The 9697-nt window shown below is 41.4% G+C and overlaps 1 protein-coding gene across 2 annotated transcripts in view; it reads left to right on the top strand.

Moving 5' to 3' along the window:
• The window catches only part of ARL15 (ADP ribosylation factor like GTPase 15), a 261132-nt gene that overhangs the window by 1111 nt on the left and 250324 nt on the right, over positions 1-9697 (top strand). The window lies entirely within an intron of this gene.

Raw genomic sequence — 9697 nt, 5'->3', positions numbered from 1 at the left:
GGGTGATTCACTCGCTTTCTACAAGACCCACTGCTTCTTTTCCTTGATGGTTTTAGTGTCTCATACCTGGGATTTACTTTTATTCACTTTTTTCTTTGGACCTTCATTGTTTCCAAAATTATGCATATTACAGTGCTCATATTATCACCGTGTGTTTCTGTTCCTGTTGCTCGGCTGGTCTGCTCAACATTTTTTGAATTTATCATCTCACCCCAGTCTAGCATAATAGCCCCAAATTCCCTTGTTGCTTAAATCTGGAAGTGTGTTTCAATTACCCAATACCAGTAGTGCGCAAAGAACTGCACAGTTCACCACACAACCAGTGGCCAGCCCAGTGGAACACATTTGTGTTGCATCACCTGTGCTGCCATCTCCAAACCTAAGCACTAAATTTGCAGCAGCAAGTTTTCAGAGAGCAGTTCTGAATATCAACATCACTGCTAAGGCAAGAAGCAACAGTCCTCTCCTGAGAGAGAGCTGGCAGCTGGTAGAGACACCCTGACCTCGCCTTGTCATGGGCACCCATCCGCCCACCAGCAGGCTCTGAGGAGCTCCTCAAGCCCTGCATCAGCATCTGTCAGTGCTCTTAGAACCGCCAAAGCTCCATTTCTGTCAGTCAGTGTTCTGCCCCTGCAGCCAGTGCACCGTAAGTGTCTGCCTTCCACACAGGCCTGTGTCCCTTCTTCAAAATGCAGAGACTGCTGTGGCATCTGACCCACAGTCCACCGTGCTGCCCCTCACCCACGTGGCCAGCCTAGAGCAAGGAGTAAAACCCCAACAGGAGGTAGATGTGTGTCAGTTTAACCTTGGTCTTAGATTTTATCCCAAATTATGACTGCTACAGATCGAGGTAAGTGATCGGGGTTTTGTATTCCTTCCGAAGTTACTCCTAACATTGATCTGGACAATCTTATGCACTCTTGTGAATCCTCACAGGTTAAACTACCGAAGATTAGCTCCTAATCTGCCTTTTCTCTACCACTTATTGCTTTATATTTATTTGACTGCGTATGATCCAACTCCCAAACTTTTCAGTCGTATTCATCTAAATGTCAATGCTGTTAATCAATAATATTGTTTTCTCTGAAAGTCTTTTTTTTTCACATGAAGTGAACAATACTAGATATGATGCTGACCTACTTGATTTGTTTTAAATGACATATTTAGGATTTGCTTTCATTGGACGACCTGGAGTGACAAACAGGATACCTTCGCTTGCAAAGCTGGTTCAGGAATTGGGATTTTGCTGCTCAAAGTGGTCATGCCAACAGTGCCTGCCAAGCTGTGGTTATCACAGCCAGAGCAAGACAAAGGGACAACTTTGAGCTGGGCACTTGCCTTACTTTCTTGGGTCTGGTGGTGGAGGTGGCAGCTGTTCTGCTTTCCCCTGCTCCCTTCAGGGCATTTGACCTGATATTTCCTAGTAAGTACTGGCTCAGTGTTTATATCTCAAACAAACAGAAGCAAACGTTTCAAGTCCAACAGGGACAAAAAGTACTACCAGGAGAATTTGAAGGCATAAGGTATAGGAAGCAAATGAGAACAATATTTCTTAATTTTTCTTAATTTTTAATTTCTTAATATTTGTAAAATAAATATGTGTAATTTTTTAAAGTAGTTATTCTCTAAGACCTTCTAGTTTTATCTCAAGACTTTAACAAAAATTATGTGAAATTGGGTCATGGTTTTTCTGGCACTAATGCCATCAGTAAGGCAAAATTAAGAAAGGAGGAAGTGTGCTCTGTTATTTCCCTAGTGGACAAAACTGCAAAGAAAATTTTGAACAATAACAAGGTAGCCAATGATGTTTTCCATCCTTTCCCAGCAGTGAGCCAACTCTCATTACCACTGTGTTCAGGCACTCCATTTTTAAAACATCAGTGATTATTTTCAAGAAAACCTGTGTGCAGAATTTGAAGCCACCCTAACAATAATTTTTAAAGTGTTTCAAGAAACCGGCTTCTTAGGCCCTCAATAACCATCTACAGTGCCAAGCAGAAGAGCTGGATTGATTGAGCTTTGTTTCTTGTTGTTCTTGGACTAGGAGAGACAAGTATTTCAAAATAAGAATAGCACATAGTGACTTAGAGCATTTTAATTGCACAAAGCATGTATCTCAGTGCTTTGCTTTGTCAGGAATTCCTACCATCTTCATTGGGAATCAAATTTTCAGGGGCAAAATGAATGTTATTCTGATCCTATTGAGACTAATATCCTATGATTCCATGAAAATGTCTATTATTTAATATGTTCCTAGGGATCTGTAATTCAGGGGGGCGAAGCTGAAAGCCATAATAAAGCCAAATGGCTACCAATGATTATATATGGGATATCTCATTGGATATCAGTTAAGTGTATGCTACAAGAGGTTTTTGAAAGCAGTATGATTTTTTTGCTGATCAGGCGTAGAGACTTAAAATAAAAAGTTTGGGAACATTGTTTGGGAAATGTATAGATTTAAGCGATCTTGAACTAGAAAAAAGTGAATGAGTAGAGGCTCTGAAATTTAAAAATAATGGAAGTTTATATCACCTTGAGTCACTTTTTCTTGAAGGTGTCAAAAATTTCCTTCCGTATTTTATTACTTTTCTTTTATGCTATTACTTTCCTATTTTACTAAGAAAGGCAAAGTGATTTTCCATGAGAGAAGATCAAGCTGTGGTGGCATTTTGTTTATGATGATACCCTTTAATGGACCTTGGAAAAAAAACATGTGTCTGGATATGGAACAATACTCAAGTAGGAAACACACTGAATAGTGCTTTATGCAAGGAAATGGCTACAAATAGAATAATTTCCATCACTATAATTTCTAAGAGCAAATTCAGTGAAATGCTTACTCAGTATGTAATTTTTTGGGTTATTTTTTTGCTATTTGTGTTATATCTGTAGCAGATGGTACTATTTCATCATAACTAGAGATGACTGTAATTTTTTAAAACATAGAGATGGATAATAAATTTCCCTTAATAGGAGAACAAACTGTTTTTCTTCCATTTTTACATTGTCACAGGAATGTCACAGTTCATGGTGCCTGGCAGGGCTGCCACTAGAGGGCATGAAATTATTTTAAACACTGATTTTAAACACAAAATTATTTAAATAGTTGCTAAAACTAAAAAGCTAAAAGCAAGGAGAGACTTTGAACTAGGAAAGCAGTGAAGAAAATACAGTAAATTTGACAAATATGTTATTCTGGTGGTATTTTTTCCAGTTTCTGAACGATCAAATATTATTTAAATGTTTTGTAAAATCATACTAGAAAACATGAAACAGGTATGAGAAATTAAGACACTTTATAGTGTGGTATAAAGTGAAATTTAGGAAAAGATGCACTGGGATTTAGGGGAAACCAAAATATTTTTCAATCATGAGCATGAATTAAGGAGAAATGTGCGTTGCTTTTTTCAAACTAGGCTGTGTAAAATTAGAGATAATTAATCAGAAACACTGACATTTTTTGCTTGGCCTTTGCAGAATATATTAGCTGTTTCATCTCTAGTCTGTGTAATAGATGGCTATTACTCAGATATTCTCAACCTTCTATTTAATATTGCTTGGAATGCATGTCTGTCTATTTTCTGTCTGAAGAGATAATGTTTCAAAACCATCTACGGATGCTGTCAAGATAAATCCATTATGTATGCAGTTCTCCTTGCTGTAGCAGTGGGGATATGTGCTAAACAGATGTTTTGAGAGTCTTTCAAGGTTATGGGCGAATGGGCCAGTGTCAACTACCTGTCCCTTGGCATGCACACAGGCAGAATTTACCTGCTGAATGTAAAGGCAGAGACAGCAAAAGAGGATGCACGAGCCTGCTGTACTTCAGCCCAAGCTTCCCAAATCCCCGATGGATAATCTTAATCTTACATATTTCAATTCAGTACCCTTAAATGATAACAAATATTTTATAAAAAGCAAGACTGTGACCTAATTGGGTAGCTAATAAGGAAATCCAGATGAGGTCAACATTATACCTGTGTGCCATATAAATATGGCATGAAAGTAAAGTTATCCCAGCAATAAACCCATTGTATAGGATGAATAAGGTATGGTATAGCAAGAATGAAAAATTGAGCATTCAGTCATTTCCTGCATGCAAGTGTCTCTGTCCTCACTCAGGACAGAAAAATTGCAGAGAGGACCTCCTCAGCAGGCTCTATGCCTGTGTTAATGCTGGGGTTTGTCATGGGAAAATAAATGCTGCTGAGTTGTAGAAATCCATGGCAGTTGGGTTCTTTGGGCTGAAGAGGCTTATGTCAACCCTGAAGTTTCTCTGGCCCTGTGTGGGGAGGTGCCTGGCAGAGGCTGGTCTCAGAGCAAAGGACTAGTCCCTGGCAGCTCCTCAGTTACACCTGCCAATTGATCAGGATAGACAAGCCTTGACACTACTTTATGTGTCTATGAGTTTTTGTTGTCCATCATTGAACCTTACAAGAGTAACTTCTCAATCTCAGACTGGAAAACAAGGACAAGTGCTCACTAACAGGCAACCGGTTTCGATGGCACTTTGACCATCAAAGGATCTTTCATTTTCTCAGAGCTTGTGTTTAAGCTAAGACTGTGCATTCTGCTAGCAGGAGGCAGTGACATTTACCTTAACATTAATTAACATTAGTGTTCAGGTGAAAAATTTAGCTTATGTTTTTGCTGGAGGACATAGAATACAGAAAGGATGGCCAAGGAGTTATTAGTTTTGTCTTTGTCAGCTCAAGAAATTAAGAGTTCTTAGAAGCTCAATGGCTGAAAGTGACACTAAGTTACTTTATTTTAGCCTCTGGGTTTTGCTGGTTTTTTTGGTGAATATGGAGGCCTGCAAAGATTGAGGTGGTGAGAAAGGTTCTTGCTTGCTCTGGGCTGTGTATTTGTGAGAATGTGAATGGTATGAATGGACTATGACAGGTGTTTCCTTTTTGAATGCTTGTTTTAGGAGGGATTTCAATGCAGAGACATTCTGGGCATCCCATACCATTAGTGAAATTAGAGATTTTAATTTCCTGATAGAAACAGTGTCAGAACCTGCCTCTGGTTGTTCTGTATGCATTTAGAAGAAGGTTTTTTTAGCTACCCATAAATACAGAACTGTGTTCATATAAGCAGAATTTAAAATATATTGTTATAAAAGGGCAAGTGAAAGTAGAAATAGAAAAAATAAGTAGTAGCAAGCAATGCCCATTGATAGTTATCAGCAAAAGCTAAAAGTATATTAATAATCATATGGCCAATGGGAGGACAGTCAGGACTTATGCAGCAAAAAATAGAATCCTAAGAAGAGTTTAGGTCAGTATGACATGTAGCAGTTTGAGCCACATTAAAAATCTAAAATCCAACTTCCAAGCTTCCCCCCACCCCTTCCCACAATTTATCCTAACACTGGAGAGAAACTTTCAGGCCAGAGGCTTCTGTAGGGGAAGGGGGAAGTATATACATTTATTTACACAAATAAATACTATACAAACTAAAGGCAACTATATATATATATTACAGTACTATCAGTCAGTCCTTTCAAGCCCCTCCTCTAACTTTAGTCCAGGAGCAGCCTTTAAGGCTGATACGTAACACAGTCTTTTGCTGTGGGAGTGTTCTGGGCTCCTGAACACTCCCTCCTCACCAAGTTCCAGCGGTTGTTTGTTGCAGTCTCTCCTCCTCATGAAGTCCGAGAAGACAGCTTTGAGTCCTTGCTCTCCTGCTGCTGGTGATCTCTCCCTCTCGGTGTCCCACCTCGGTTTGTAGGCTGCTGCAGTGTAGCTTATCAAGCGTACGCGTCCTGGAATCTTCATTCCTCCAAGTCAGTTTTTGGCTGCCCCCGGTCAGCTTCGGCAGGCAACTCCCGAGCCTCTCTTGGCCCATCTCCAATTTCGCCTGGCATTCTTTTCCCAAGCACCGAGCTGATTTTATCAGCCCGTCCACTTGGCTCTGCTCAAGTGCTGAGCCTCAAAATCCACCCCCCACCAGCCTAAATGCAGTGGGGGGAAAAAGCCCCCTAGCCTTGGCCACAGGCAGCTCGGTTCAGTTATGCACTGTCCCAAGCGCCCCGCAGCTGCAGGGGGGGGAAAGAAGGCCTGGCCTCCTCCCTCTTACCTCAGGTGCTGTGAATCCCTTCCTTCACAGCACACACTCCAAATGCTGACTCTAACTCTAGCCAAAGAGTTGGGGGGTCGCAGGGCTCCCCTCTGCCCCCCGGAGGGGAAGAGAGGGAGCCCAGCCACCCCCTGGCCTTGTGCACCTACACGCAGCAGACACCAACAGCAAAACAACCCAGACTGCAAAGCCAACCGTTTCCAGTGCGGTGATATATGATTTTGAGCAGAAGCGAGCGACGTGAGTGGTGATTGGCTCTCCAGGGAACACTGTCCTGGCACCCAATCACCTCTGAGCCACTCGAACTCTCAAGGGGGGTCAATTTCAAACTATGACAGACATGAAGATGACAAAACTACCAGTGATGATAGAGGAAAGATATTGAATATACCCAAGGTTATTCAATACGTACTTTTGCTCTGTGTGGAAAAATTAGACTCACAATTTTTCATGTTGATGAATTCCTTTGTGTGCTATTAGTAACAAGGATGTTTATTAGCATGTGTTATACTTCTATATCTTTGTAACTCATAACAGCAGTATAGTAAAAGGACTGTCCCAAAAGCTGTCCAGACTATTACTTTTAGTTTTAGGATAAAATTTATATCACTGAACAAATCTCAAATCACTAGGGAAAACCTGCTTTTTATTGGCCTTGCTGGTTATTAACACTTGAACAATTGATGAAGGTATGTGATGAGTTTTCCATCAACTGAAGTCTTTAAATAAAGATTTGATGTCTTACTTAAATATGTGTTCTTTTTAAAACATATCATGGACTGGCTTCATGAAGAAATTAGCAAGTGAGATGATGTGCGTTCAGTTCAGGGGATCACACTGGGGATCATCACTGATCCTTCTGACCTTTAAATCTGGAATGGAATAAATCTGGAAACGCTATCTATCTCCACACTGTAACCATTCCAGACTGAAGTTTCTACACGGTCTAAGTTAAATATTCCGATGGTTATGATAGAGTCTCAGCGTTCATATTTCTTCATGTATTTGCCTCAGAGTCTCCCAAGTTCCTCAGTTTCATTCCAGGATCAAGCCCTGAGGCTTCATATATACATCAAGTCAGAGACTGTATTTATGGTATATCTTGTACGGTACATACCTATCATGCCACCAGGACTTGAGTAATTGCAGTAAAGTTGCAAAAATATACTTGAGCTACTATTAAAATGCATACAGCTGTCACCAGAGCAGGTAGCTCATGAGTTTCTGTCTGCCTTGTAAGCCGGAGTACAAGAATTATGTTTTTATTAGTCAAACCACACTCTGAAAATAATTTCCCTTCATTAATTTTTCATTATAGCTATGATCAGTGGAATCCCTTACACCACTGTGCTGCTGTGATGTCTGTGGAAGAGATGACTGCAGTGTCCAGGCTAAGAAGAGACTGGTGTATCCAGTCTGATGGATGAGGAGTATCAGATGCGGAGTCGAGCTAATAATAAAGGAGTTATTGCCACTAGACCCCAAAATGTCCTCTAATTCCATCTTATTTCTTGTGTGAAGTCAAACACACACAGGAAACTACTCATGTGATCCCATGTGGGCATCTGAGTCAGCTGCAGAAGCCACCAGCTGAGCTCTGCGCTGCACCAGTGCTGTGGTGGCAGAGAGCGAGGTTCCAGCCAGCCCTGGGGGCTGGAGAGTGAGGAAGTCCTGCTGGATCAAACTAACCATGCAGACCAGCAAGAGGGACAGTGGCACAAGCTGTCTAGTTTACAGTAAACCAGTTCGAACTGATGAGGACTTGACTGTAGAAATTTTGGAGTGGCTAGCTCAGATAGGGCACTCCCACTTTAATCCCCATGTCATCCAAGTCTCCTAAGAACAAATAAAACTTTTTAGAGTTTCTGACATGCTGTGTCCACTTACACGATGGATTGTACAATTAATAAATGGGAAAATTGAAGGGATGTGCAATTAAGGTAGTAGGATGACTTATTCTTTCAGCCTCACACACCAGGCATTCAGCCCATGTATGTGTTCCTTTTCTATTAAAACCTAAATTTTTTTACGAAATTTTGAAATTCTTTATCAGCCCCTAAAAATGCTTATTTTACCAAAAAGTGAAATATTTCTCGTTGGAGGTCTAAATATTATGTCTTGAAATCTTTATATCTATTTTCTGGTTTTGGCTTGAGATAGTTAATTTTCTTGACAGTAGGTGGTATAAGGCTGTGTTTTGGATTTGTTGGAAACAGTGTTGGTAACACAGGGATGTTTTAGCTATCAGTGAGCAGTGCTCACAGAGGGTTAGAGCCTTTTCTGCTTCTCATTCCACCCCACCAGGAAGGAGGCTGGAGGACATAAGAAGTTGGGAGGGGACACAGCTGGGACAGTTGACCCTAAGTGATCACAGAAATATCCCATATGGCATCATGCTCAGCAGATGAAGCTGGGAGAAGAAGGAGGAAGGAAGGGACGTTCAGAATGATGGTGTTTGTCTTCCCAAGTCACCATTACATCTGATGGAGCCCTTATGTCCTGGAGAATGGCTGAACACCTGCCTGCTCAGAGGAAGTGGTGAAAGAATCCCTTGTTTTGCTTTCCTTGTGAACACAGCGTTTGCTTCCTCTATTAAACTGTTTCTATCTCAACCCATGAGTTCACTTACTTTTACTCTTCCTATTCTTTCACCCATCCCACTGTGGAATGTAAGTGGCTGGATAGGGCTTAGTTGCAAGCTGAGTTTAAACCATGACTATATATATATGTATATGTATGTGTGTAATCTGAACCAGTTGGACTGTTTTTCCTGCTCCCCATCCTCGCTTGAGACACCTCTGGTGGGCTTCCTTGCTGGCTATGTGCCAAGGTCTACCCTGGTCCCACAGTTTTCTGTCTCCTCTTGGTGGACTGACTTGCCTGCTGCTGCTTCTGTGTTAGGTTGCAGAGCTGGGCAGCAGCACGCTTTGTCAACAGACGAGTGGTGCTCCCTGGGGTCAGGGCCAGGACAAAGCACAGGAAACACACCAAAGGAGCATGAGACAAACTGTAAATGACTCTATTTGCATCAAATCTATTTGTGCTAGCAGCTGCTAGACATACTTCCTCCTGGAAAGGCTGGTATCAGTGGTATTACCATGTGGATAAAGAGTGCTAATTTTTTCAAGAGATTGATGGCATTTGTGGTGAAGCTGCAGCCCACCATGGCACAGGCAGAAGAGACCTCCACTCTAACACTAACCTGGAGGGGAAGTCTTGAACTGTAGTGCCATGTTTCTCCTCTCTCTCTGTCTGTCCAAGTGTTTTTAATAAGGGATGATTTTTCAGCCTGAGCACAGCAGTAGACAGTCTGAGCTTTCTGGAGCTGAGCTGGCATACAGGGACTGTACTTCTGGCTGCAGAGTTAGGATGAGTGGGGCCAGCTCAGATATCTCCAATGTAGTGTACAGGTCTAAATCTTTAGACTTAACCCCTGTGTTCACAGTGCACGGCCATTGAGATGTCATCTTTAGATGATAGGAGCCAGCTGTTGTCTCTGGTAGTCAGCAAGACAGAGATCTGCATCTCTTCTGAATAGAAGGTGCACCTAATATTTTCAGAAATATTCCTACTTCTATTAAAACCCAATCTTGTGACGTTACTCAGATTAAAAGGA

Source organism: Pipra filicauda, unplaced genomic scaffold, assembly GCF_003945595.2.
Source record: "Pipra filicauda isolate LSUMZ 115617 unplaced genomic scaffold, ASM394559v2 scaffold81_size6448238_pilon, whole genome shotgun sequence".
Lineage (NCBI taxonomy): Eukaryota > Metazoa > Chordata > Aves > Passeriformes > Pipridae > Pipra > Pipra filicauda.
This window is presented reverse-complemented; position numbering and strand designations above follow the sequence as displayed.